Below are 12,465 nucleotides of genomic sequence, written 5' to 3'. Positions count from 1 at the left end.
GGTTAAAAACAAGTTGGTACAGAGTCTCATAGGATTTTTTTTTAAATCTACCACAATACACAAGCTCCTCTTTCCACAGAGTACTACCATTATACATTCAAGTCAGTATCTAAACAGGTAACAATTACAGTGTCCCTTTCTTTAATATCTTAACATCGCGTACCGTACTAAAGTCTTGTAGCATCAAACTTCAGCTCAATAACCACCTATTTATTTATTTTCTTCAGCAACAAAACTAAGGAGGTGTGATCTTAGCTTAGGTGCATCTACAAAAGTTTATACAAATACTAATCGTTTCGGTCGTGTTATTTCACCGGCAGGTCTCCAAAGGGGTTGTCTTTATATTTCATAGGCTTTGGCGCAAACCCGTACAACCGGCGTTGCTGTTTAAAAATGGCATTTCTATTAACCATTGCCTTTTTTCCGGTGAGTTCCCCCGTGGGGAACTTGAGTAATTTGGCGAGGTACTCTCCCGCCTTTCCTTTCCACAAGGGTTATTCTCTTAACTCCGTGTCCCCAACCTAGTCCATCATGGGAATTTCCACCCAATTCTTTAATGCTACACAGGTAGTTAACCCTTTTGTCAAGACCATGCAGGCTGATGTGTTTCAGTTCGAACCTTTTTCTCCGGCCGCATTTAAATTTCGGCTTCCTCACAGCGCTTTCTTGAATAACAATAGCGTGTGGGGCACGCTTACATTCCAAATCAACCTGTAATCGATGCGCAGGCATCAATCTAGGCCTTAATTTTTTTTTCATTCGATTTGGGAACTACAGATTTACCGTTCTCCTCCACAACAACAGTTATCCCCCCATTCGTAAACTCCACAGTATCTCTGAACACCCCCTTCAGCACAACCATCTGGGAACTCACACTTCCCAAGGTTAACCCTTTCTTCCCTGAACCAAGTCTATCTGATCCAAAAGGACGGCCGTTTCGTCCAGCTGAGTCAAATACCTCAGACTTTTTCTGAGCTCCGTGACTAGGTTCAGGACCACGTGCATCCCCATCTTGGACACACTCAAACGGGGCATTGGCCTCTTCCAGGCTTTCAATACCCGTACCCTTTTCAAATTCTAAATTCCCCTGATCCTCCCAGTTACTCTCTGGGCAACTCACTTCCGGAGTAAACTCAACCCCGCAGGCTGAAACAACCTCATCTGCCAACCCAGCAGACTTCTTCAAGGTAATGGCATCCTTTTCATCTAGGACTGCCCTCATTTCATTATCGGGAACACCTTTAGAATTTTCAACTTCTTCAAACAGTTCTGCCAAACCAGACAGATCATCCATGTCCAACCCTGGACCTTTTAACAGCTTTATCTGTTTCTCCTCTTTATTTCCTACCTCTAGGACCTTTTCCTTTGCTAAGGGAAGACCTACCTTCTCTCCCTTACCCCCTTTTACATTATTATTCCTCGTTTTACCACCCTCGAAACCCTCGTGGCACAGGGTCGGTAAAGACATCTGGGCTACCGTTCCCACGGTCTCTCTGGTAACTTTTTGGCGAGGAAAACTTTGTCTTGTGGGTTAGGGCATATTCATCTGTGAACCTAGCAATTTCTGAGATGGACTGATTCGTCCTCTCATTCAAATACATCCGGATCTCTTCCGGAACACAACCTTTAAATTCCTCAATCAAAATTAACTCCCTGCAACGCCCATAATTCTCGGCCACCTTTTCCGCGGTGCACCAACGGTCCAAGAGCACACTCTTCTCATGGGCTAGCTCGGTATACGTTTGATTCCACCCTTTCCTTAAATTTCGGAACCTTTGTCTATACGCCTCAGGTACTAACTCGTAACCTCGGAGAATGGCCTCCTTTACTTGGTCATAATTCCCTTCCCCTTCTGGGGGCAACGCTGCATATGCCCGCTGTGCTTTCCCTCGTAACACACTTTGTAACAACACCACCCACTGCTCTCTGGGCCACTTCTGATTCACTGCCACCTTTTCAAAAAGCAAGAAATAACTATCAACATCCGTCTCCTCGAACGGGGGGACCAACCTCAATGCCCGACTAACATCAAACCCCTCCTCTCTCTCTACCCCTTGAGCTCTTCGCTCTTGCCTTCGCCTGTCCAGCTCCAATTCATGGCTCCTTTGTTTCTCTTTCTCTTCTGCTTCCAGCTGCTTTAACTGGAGCTCATGACCCCGTTTCACCTCTAATTCCTTTAGTTTGAATGCCTGCTCTCTTTCCTTTTCCTTTTCAGCCCGTTCCTTTTCCTTCGCAGCTGCTTCTAGCTGCTTTACTTTAAGATCATGTTCCAACCTTACTTTCTCCAACTCTAACTGATCTGTCCCACTCGCTAATCTCTTTTCGGGGATATTTTCCAAATCCTCAGCTGCAAACACCTTCTTCCCAATGTAATACTGATTTATGACCCTTCGCACTTCCTGCTTTTTCATTGATGACCTCACCTCTGCGAGGTCTAACCCCTTTGCCAGATTTACCAAGTCTAATTTGGTAGCCGCCCCTAGCGCCTCTACAGTCGGGTTTCTCATAAATTCATCCACATCCATCTTTGCTGGTTTCCTGTCTGGCTACCTGCGTAACCAGATTTAAGTTTGGACTTACAGCCCGATCTGCTATTAGGGAATGAGACAGGGCAGGTGACAGAAGTTTGTGTAGGAGAACACTTTGCATCCAGTAATTATAATGCCATTAGTTTCAAAGTAAATATACTAAAAGATAGGCCTGGTCCACAGGTTGGGATTCTAAATTGGAGAAAGGCTAATTTTGATGGTTTCAGAAATGATCTGGCAAGTGTGGATTGGGACAGGCTGTTTTCTAGCAAATGCTTCATTGGAAAGTAGGAGGCCACCAAAAATGAAATCTTGAGAGTACAAAGCTTGTATGTGCCTGTCAGAATAAAAGGTAAAGATAACAAGTATAGGGAACCTTGGTTTTCAAGAAATATTGAGGCCCTAGTTAAGAGCAAAAAGGAATTGCATAACAGGTATAGGCAAGTAGGAACAAATGAGGTGCTTAAGGAATACAAAAATGCAAGAGAACACTTAAGACAGAAATCAGGAAGGCGAAAAGAAGGCATGAAGTTGCTCCAGCAGACAAGGTGAGGAAGAATCGGAAGGGATGCTACAGATATGTTAAGAGCAAAAGGATTGCAAGGGACAACATTCTTCCTCTGGAAGACCAGAAGGTTAATCCATGTGTGGAGCCAAAACAGACAGGGGAGATCTTAAATGAATTCTTTGCATCCGTATTTACTCAGGAGATAGACACAGAGTCTATAGCAGTGAGGCAAAGTGGCATCGACTTCATAGACCCTGTACAGATTACAGGGAAGGAGGTGTTTGCTATCCTGAGGGTGGATAAATCCCCATGGCCTGACAATGTGTTCCCTAGAACCCTCCAGGAAGCAAGTGCAGAAATTGCTGGGGCCCTAGCAGAGATGTTTAAATCATCATTAGTGACAGGAGAAGTACCAGAGGATTGGAGGATACCTAATGTTGCTCTGCTATTTAAAAAAAGGCTCTAAACATAAACCAGGAAATTACAGGCCTGTGAATCTGATATCAGTTGTGGAAAAGCTCTTGGAAGGCATTTTTAGGGACCAGATATAGAAGTATTTGGATAGACGTGGACTGATTAAGGATAGTCCGCATAACTTCATACTGTACATCACAAACAAGCTGAGCTCCCAGCTCAGCACTGGTGTGAGGTTGGATTGCTCCAAACACCGAGGCAATTGGTGAGATCGAGAAAGCCTTTGGATCCTAGAGCGAGGCCTTACCCGGTGCTTGGACAATTGGAAAGGCAGTTCAAATAGAGTGTCGGGACCTCAGGCAAGTGCCAGACCGGTTGTGCTCACTTTTCAGTGATGTTCATTCCTCTTGTGGCACGATGAGGCTGTGAACTGCTCCGACTGCTGTCGTCTCTACCAGTTCTGTGACATTTTTGCCCCGCCAACATGATGAACTGAGATTGGGACTTGAGCCCACTCCGGCTGCTCTGGGGAATGTATCTAAGGACTCAGTCTCGTTCAGAATGCTGTTGTTTGGTGTGTGTGTGTGTGTGTGTGTGTGTGTGTGTGTGTGTGTGTGTGTGTGTGTGTGTGTGTGTGTGTGTGTGTGTGTGTGTGTGTGTGTGTGTGTGTGTGTGTGTGTGTGTGTGTGTGTGTGTGTGTGTGTGTGTGTGTGTGTGTGTGTGTGTGTTCTTGCTTTGTGGCTACCTATAACCAAATAGATCTCAAGGTACATAATTTATTCATTCTTTGATAATGAATGTACTTTGAATCTTGAATCTTTGAATATCCTGCAGTGACTCCAATACATCCTGGACACCAGCACCCAGGAGGCAACCTGGTGTCTCTTTTGCCTCCACAGAATCTCCAGTCTGTCCCCCTAGCTATCAAGTCCCCTATAACTATCTCATTGTCTGACTTTACCCTTCCCTGTTAAGCCTCAGAGTTGGCCTCAGTGCCACCAGCCTGGCTGCTGCTGCCATACCCTGATGGGTCATCTCCCCAGCAGTATCCAAAGACATATACTTATAGCTAAGGGGAATGGCCACAGGGGAACATTGTATTGGCTTCTTAATCTCCTTATCTCTCCTGGTGGTCACCCATCTACTGTCCAAAACCTGTACTCTGGGTGTGACCACCTAGACAGAAGTTTCACCTATAATATCAGGGTCAGGACAGTCTATTGGTGATGTTTGCTCCTACAAGCATGAAGCTCTCAACCTCAGCACCATAGGTGAAGACAAGAGCGTATGCATTGCCCGCCTTCCTGAACTTAATGATCAACTCTTTTGTTATGCTGACACTAAAGGGAAAGTTGTTGTCATGCCACCATGTCATTAAGTTCTTTATCACCTGATGTATTCTGACTCCTCATTATTTGAAAGATTGCCCACTATGGTGCAATCATCCCTAAACTTGCAAATGAAGTTAGAGCACAATTTGATCACACAGTCATGACCGTACAGGATCAGGCTGGTCATGGCTAGAATCAACTTCTGTCTCAGCAAGGACCTGGACCCACTGCAATTTTCCTATCACCACAATAGGTCTACGGTAGATGCAATCTCACTGGCTCTCCACGCAGCCTTGGATCACCTGGATAATACATCAGGATGCTGTTTATTGACTAAAGCTCAGCATTGAACATAATCATCCCTACAGGCTGACCAAAAAGTTCTAAAATATGGGCCTCTGTACCTCCCACTGTAACTGAATCCTCAACTTCCTAACTGGCAGACCACAATTTGTGCAGATTGGAAATAACACCTCCACTTCATGGACATGCAAGGCTGGCACACCTCAGGGATGTGTGCTTAGCCCATTGGTCTTTTCTCTTTCTACATCCACGACTGTGTGGCTAGGCACAGCTTAAATGCCATCTATAAGCTTGCTGATGACACAACTTCAGAAGTTGGCAGAATTTCAGATGGTGACAAGAGGGTATTCAGGAGCAAGATATATCAGCTAGTTGAGTGGTGTCATTGCAACAACCTTGCATTCAACATCAGTAAGACCAAAGAACTGACTGTGGACTCTAGAAAGGGTAAGATGAGGAAACACAACAGTCCTCATAGATGGATCAGAAGTGGAAAGAGTGAGCAATTTCAAGTTCCTGGGTGTCAATATCTCTGAGGATTTATCCTGAGCCCAACATATTGATGCAGCTATAAAGATGGCCCAACAACGACTATATTTTGTTAGGAGTTTTGTTTTATTTATTCATTTCAGGTTGAGGGTATGTGAACTAAGCCAGCATTTATTACCCATCCCTAGTTGCTCTTGAGCAGGTTTGAGGAGATCTGGAAAGATCTCTTAAGACCCTTGCAAATTTCTACGGATGTTCTGACTGACTGCATCTCTGTCTGATATGGGGAGAGTTGGGCTACTATTCAGTATCGACTTAAGCCGCAGAGAGTTGTAAACTCAGTCAGCTCCACCATGGGCACAAGCCTCCGTAGTATCCAGGGCATCTTCAAGGAGTGGTGCTTCAAAAAGGTGGCATCCATCATTAAGGATTCCCATGAGCCAGGACATGTCCTCTTCTCAATGTTACCGTCAGGAAGGAAGTACAGAAGCCTGAAGGCACACACACTCAACAATTCAGAAACAGCTTCTTCCCCTCTGTCATCAGATTTCAAAGTTTTAAAGTTTCAAAGAACATTTATTATCAATGAATGGATTACTTATACACCCTTGAGATTTGTTTGCTTATGGGTAGTCACGAAGCAAAAAACCTAAAAGAACCCAATTTTTAAAAAAAGATCAACACCTGCTGTGCAAGAGAAAAGAAAACAAAAACACAAATCTTGCTATCCGATCACAAATCTGAATGGACATTGAACCCATGAGCACCACCTCACTACATTCTTATTTTTGTTTTTGCACTACTTATTTAATTTAACTATAATTAATATATACTTACTGTAATTTTTTTTCTCTATTGTTTTGTATTGCATTATACTGCTGCCGCAGAGGCAACAAATTTCACAACTTATGCCTGTGATATTAAACCTGAGTAAATACAAAGTACACTGCAGATGCTGTGCTCAGATCAACACGTACTAACAAGCTGGAGGAACTCAGCAGGTCGGGCAGCATCCGTGGAAACGAGCAGTCAACATTTCGGGCCAAGACCCTTCGTCAGGACTCAAACCTGAGTCTGATTCTGCTCTGCTTTTGGGTCAAGCCTCTACATTTCCTGATATAGGGCGTTGAGAATAAGACCTTATGGAGCACCAGTATTTAGAATAATCAGGCAGAGTTATTGCTTCCTGTCCTTTCTGATTGTGGTCTTTTGGTCAGGTAGTAAGTGATCCAGATTCAGAGGGAGGCATTAACTCCCAGGGTCTGGAGATTGATGATGTGTTTGCTTGAAATTATAATATTGCAGGCAGAGCTGTAGTCAGTAAACAATAATCGAATGTGGATATCTTTACTATCCAGTTGCTCCAGGGATGAGTGTAAGGCCATGGAGATGGTCTCCGTCATAGGCTTGTTTTGGCGGTAGGCAAATTTCAGTGGGTAGAAGGCGAGAGTTAATATGCGCTATGGCCTAGCTCTCAAAGCACTTCATGATGCTAGTTGAAGTGATGCTAGACTGAGTGGTAGTCATTAAGTCACGTTATCTTGTTACAATTGTTCTTTCCTGTGGTTTTACATCCTTATTGAATGCTTATAGCAAGAGTTTCTGTAACTTACTCCCATGTTTTTCCCCAGACAAGCTCACTTTGAATTCAGCAGGCTTCTCTCATTGTTTCCTTTATCAATTTCTAGCCTGTCTGGATCTCACCTCTTCTTTCACTCTCCTGTTGGCATTTCTTGCAGTAGAGGTAAATGCGGAGGTCTCATGTGGAAGCTGCTTTCTAACAGTCTACCCTTTGCCTGGCTTCCTGGAAGCAGCGTTTTAGGCTTTCATTCTTGTGGCTACCAGCCTGTCTCACTCTTCCTTACTCTGTAACACACTCCTAAGCCCTTTGCTATTCAGCCTAACATCACTCATATGTTGACATGGCCAGTATTTGACAACCCTACAAGACCCACGTGAAGGTGGCTTTCAGCTGCTTTCCTGGACCCACATGCTCTTCAGGATAGAATTTCAGGATTTCAGGTAGGATTGGGTGGAACTTGGAGAGCAAGTTGCCTGACCACCTTCTCCATCAAACCCTAAGCTCTAGAAATGCCTCTCTAAACCTACCCCCTTCCACCTCTTCCCCTCTTAGATGATGCTTGTGATAAAACTGCCATAAATAGTTCAGAACATTTCCTCACATTAGAGGTGCTATATAAATACAGGATGTAGCTGATGTGTGACTGTGCTGTATTTATCCAGCACAGTCTGGGCTTATTTTAATCATAAATAGGAGTGAATCACATTGCTGTGTGACGGTTATTTATATTAAAACTATTATCTTCATTTCTTTTTCATTTGAAGAATGCTTGAATGTGTATGGTGTCATTATTTATCATCAGAAAGAATGCAAACTTTTTCTGAATGGGACTTTGTTTTTAATCAAACCATGTTATAAAAATCAACACACACAAAAACGCTGGAGGAACAAGTGAAGCAGCATGTATAGAAGGGAATAAACAGTCCGAGAACCTTCATCAGGTCTGGAAAGGAAGGAGGCAGGAGTTTGGGGGAGGGGAAGGAGCACGAGCTGCCTGATGAAAGGTGAGATGGGTAGATAGAGATAATGAATCGTCTCAGTAGATGCTCAGTGGTGCAGTTGGAACAGACTATGTAAATATAGGAATCTGATCAGTTTGGAAATGTGAAATGAGGGCTCAGAACACAAAGGACAGGTGAAGCCTGTTGCCTGTAATTCCAATGCCATAAGATAATCCATATGGTGTAGTAATAGAGGAGGTTTACACAGGATTTGCAGTGAGGTCCTGTTTCACACTGATAAAGCTCTCACTCAGGTGCATTTGGAGTGATGAACTAACTTCAGATTACCACACTTCAGGAAGGATGTGAGTCCTAGAGAACTACAGAAAAGGACCACAGACCACAGATTTGGGATTCTGGCCAACTGGTACAAGAGGATGTGTGGCAAAATCTTTTCTTGAAGGGAGAATTAATGTTCTGGAACTCAGTGCACTGTAGGGATGGCAGAAACAGGGTCCAATCAGGACAAGAAAATCTGCAAATACTGGAAATCCAAGCAACACACACAAAATGCTGGAGGGACTCAGCAGGCCAGGCAGCATCTATTAAAGGAATAAACAGTCAATGTTTCAGGTGAAACCCTTCATCAGGACTGGGGAAAAAAGATGAGATTAGAGCAAGAAGGTGGGGGGGGAGGGGAGGAAGAAATATAAGGTGATAGGTGACACCAGGAGAGGGGGTAGGGTGAATTAAAAGGCTAGGAAAAAATAAAGGGATGGAGAAGGGGGAGCCTGATAGGAGAGTACAGAAGGCCATGGAAGAAAGGGAAGGGGTAAGAGCACCAGAAGGAGGTGATAGGCAGGTAAGGAGATGATGTAAGAGAGGAAAATGGGAATGGAAATGATGGAGGGAGGGGCAATTATCGGAAGTTCAAGACATCAATGTTCATGCCATCAGATTGGAGGCTACCCAGATGGAATATAAGGTGTTGCTCCTCCAACCTGAGTGTGGCCTCATCACAGCAGTAGAGGAGGCCATGGACTGACATGTCGGAATGGGAATGGGAAGTAGAATTGAAGTGGGTGGACACTGGGAGATCCCACTTTTTCTGGCGGATGGAGCATAGGTGCTCGGCAAAGCAGTCTCCCAATCTACGTTGTGTCTCACCGATATACAGGAGGCCACACCGGGAGCACCAGATACAATAGATGAACGTGTCAGTACCTCCAGTTGAACTCTGTCTTTTTGTGTGTTTTCCCCCTAGCTGTCAGTCTGTGGTTTTGTATTGCCACGTACTGTCCCCACTTCTGCTGTACTCCGGCCCCTGTATCACTGAGTACTCTGTCTCTCACCTGTTTCTCATTATTACCTGTTTTGCTGCCACCCGTGTCTCATTGTGCTGCACCTATCATCTGCCTCTCTGTTTGGTGCTCAGTGTACTTCAAAACTGTTTTCACCTGTTTGTTGCCAGATTGTGCCAGTGAGTTTTCCTGAGCCTGTCCAGCATTTGTATCTGTACTCTGTCTGTCTGAATATTGACTCTGCCTATTTCCTGATTCTGGTTTTTGGATTTCTCTGGATGTTTTGATCTCTGCCTGAACTTTGACACTGACTTTGTTTGCACCTTGGAATTTGTTACTCAATTACTATCAGTGTGTGCACAGTACTGGGTCTGCGATTGGATCCCTGCTCCAGTGCCCTGACAGAACACAACAGACTCACAGGTGAACATAGAACATAGAACAGTACAGCACAGTACAGGCCCTTTGGCCCACAATGTTGTGCCGACCCTTAAACCCTGCCTCCCATATAACACTCCACCTTCAATTCCTCCATATACCTGTCTAGTAGTCTCTTAAACGTCACTAATGTATCTGCCTCCACCACTTACTCAGGCAGTGAATTCCACTCACCAACCACTCTCTGAGTAAAAAACCTTCCTCTAATATCCCCCTTGAACTTCCCACCCCTTATCTTAAAGCCATGTCCTCTTGTACTGAGCAGTGGTGCCCTGGGGAAGAGGCGCTGGCTGTCCACTCTGTCTATTCCTCTTAATATTTTGTATACTTCTATCATGTCTCCTCTCATCCTCCTTCTTTCTAAAGAGTAAAGTCCTAGCTCCCTTAATCTCTGATCATAATCCATACTCTCTAAACCAGGTAGCATCCTGGTAAATCTCCTCTGTACCCTTTCCAATGCTTCCACATCCTTCCTATACTGAGGCGACCAGAACTGGACACAGTACTCCAAATGTGGCCTAACTCGAGTTTTATAGAGCTGCAATATTACTTCGCGTCTCTTAAACTCTATCCCTCGACTTATGAAAGCTAACACCCCATAAGCTTTCTTAACTACCCTATCTACCTGTGAGGCAACTTTCAGGGATCTCTGGACATATACCCCCAGATCCCTCTGCTCCTCCACACTACCAAGTATCCTGCCATTTACTTTATACTCTGCCTTGGAGTTTGTCCTTCCAAAGTGTACTACCTCACACTTCTCCGGGTTGAACTCCATCTGCCACTTCTCAGCCCACTTCTGCATCCTATCAATGTCTCTCTGCAATCTTTGACAATCCTCTGCACTACCTACAACACCACCAACCTTTGTGTCATCTGCAAACTTGCCAACCCACCCTTCTAACCCCACATCCAGGTCATTAATAAAAATCACAAAAAGTACAGGTCCCAGAACAGATCCCTGCGGGATACCACTCGCTTCACCTAGAAGGACTGTTTAGTGCCCTGAATGTTAGTGAGAGAGGAGGTGTAGGGTCAGGTATAGCACTGTTCCATATCAGTGGGGACAGATGAATGGGCAAGGGGGTCCTGTAGGGAGTGATCCCTATGGAAAGCAGAAAGTTAGGGGGTGGGAAAGATGTGTTTGGTGGTGGGATTCTGTTGGAGATGGCAGAAGTTACAGAGTGGTGGATGCAAAGGCTAGTGGGGTGGTAGGTGAGGACAAGAAGAACTCTATCATTGGTGTGGTGAGGACAGACGTACATAGAATGGAAGTGATGCAAATAAGGGCAGCATTGATGGTGGAGGAAGGGAAGCCCCTTTCTTTGAAGGAGGATGACATTTCAGTAGTTCTGAAATGAAAAGCCTCATCCTGAGAGCAGATGTGGTGAAGATGGAGGAACTGAGAAAATGGAATGGCATTTTTACAAGTGACAAGGTGGGAAGAGGTATAGTCCAGGTAGCTGTGAGAATCAATGGGTTTATAAAAGATATCAGTAGATAAACTGCCTCCAAAGATAGAGGCAGTGAGTTTGAGGAGGTGTTGGAAATAGACCAGGTAAGTTTGAGGGCAAGATGGAAGTTGGAGGCAAAGTTGATGAAGCCTCTGAGCTCAGCATGGGTGCAGGAAGTAGCACCAATGCTGTCTTTGATGTAGCATGGGAAAAGTTAGGGAGTAATACTAGTGTAGGCTTGGAACATATACTGTTTTATGGCGCCATCGAAAAGGCAGGTGTAGCTGAGATCCATGCGAGTGCCCATGGCTACACCTTTGGTTTGAAGGAAGTGGGAGGAGACAAAGGAGAAATTATTGAGAGTCAGGACCAGTTCTGCCAGATTATTGAGAGTAAGGACCAGTTCTGCCAGACTGAGGAGGGTGGTGGTGGAGGGGAACTGGTTGGGTTTGGTGTCTAGAAAGAAGCAGAGAGCTTTCAGGCTCTCCTGATGGGGGATGGATGTCCATGGCGAAAATGAGACAATCTGGGTCAGGAAACTTGAAATCATTAAAAAGGTCAGAGCATGTGAAGTGTCACAAACGTAGGTAGGAAGGGACTGAACCAAGGGTATAAAACAGAGTCAAGGTATGTAGATATGTTTGGCGGGGCAGGAACAAGCCAAAATAATGAGTCTACCTGGACAGGCAGGTTTGTGGATCTTGGATAGGAGATAGAAACAGGAGGTGCAGGGTAAAGGAACTATGATGGGAGTGGATGGGAGATAATAAGTTCAGAGATGGCGAGGGTCACAATGACCTGGTGATTCTTAGTGGAGTACTGTTTGAGGGGAAAGTAGAAAAAGGTGTCTGAGAGTTGTCACCTGGCCTCAGCAAGGCAGGGGTTAGTCCACCAGACTACTAGCACCCTGTGGGTTTGATGGAGAGTTTAGGATTAGTGTGTAGAGAGCAGTGCATTGGGAAGAAGTGAGATTAGAATTGGAGAGAGGAGTGGTAAAGTCAAGACAGTTGATGTCCCACTGGCAGTTAACAATGTAAAGGTCCAGGGCAGGCAGAAGACCAGGGTGGGGTGTCCAGGAAGAGGAGGAGGGCTGAAGACAGGAGAAGGTGTTATCGGTGTGAGGTCGAGAGTCCTTGCTGAAGTAATAGGCACAGAGACTGAGGCGGTGGAAGAAGA

This window comes from Hemitrygon akajei, chromosome 12, assembly GCF_048418815.1.
Source record: "Hemitrygon akajei chromosome 12, sHemAka1.3, whole genome shotgun sequence".
NCBI classification, from domain to species: Eukaryota; Metazoa; Chordata; class Chondrichthyes; order Myliobatiformes; family Dasyatidae; genus Hemitrygon; species Hemitrygon akajei.
This window is presented reverse-complemented; position numbering follows the sequence as displayed.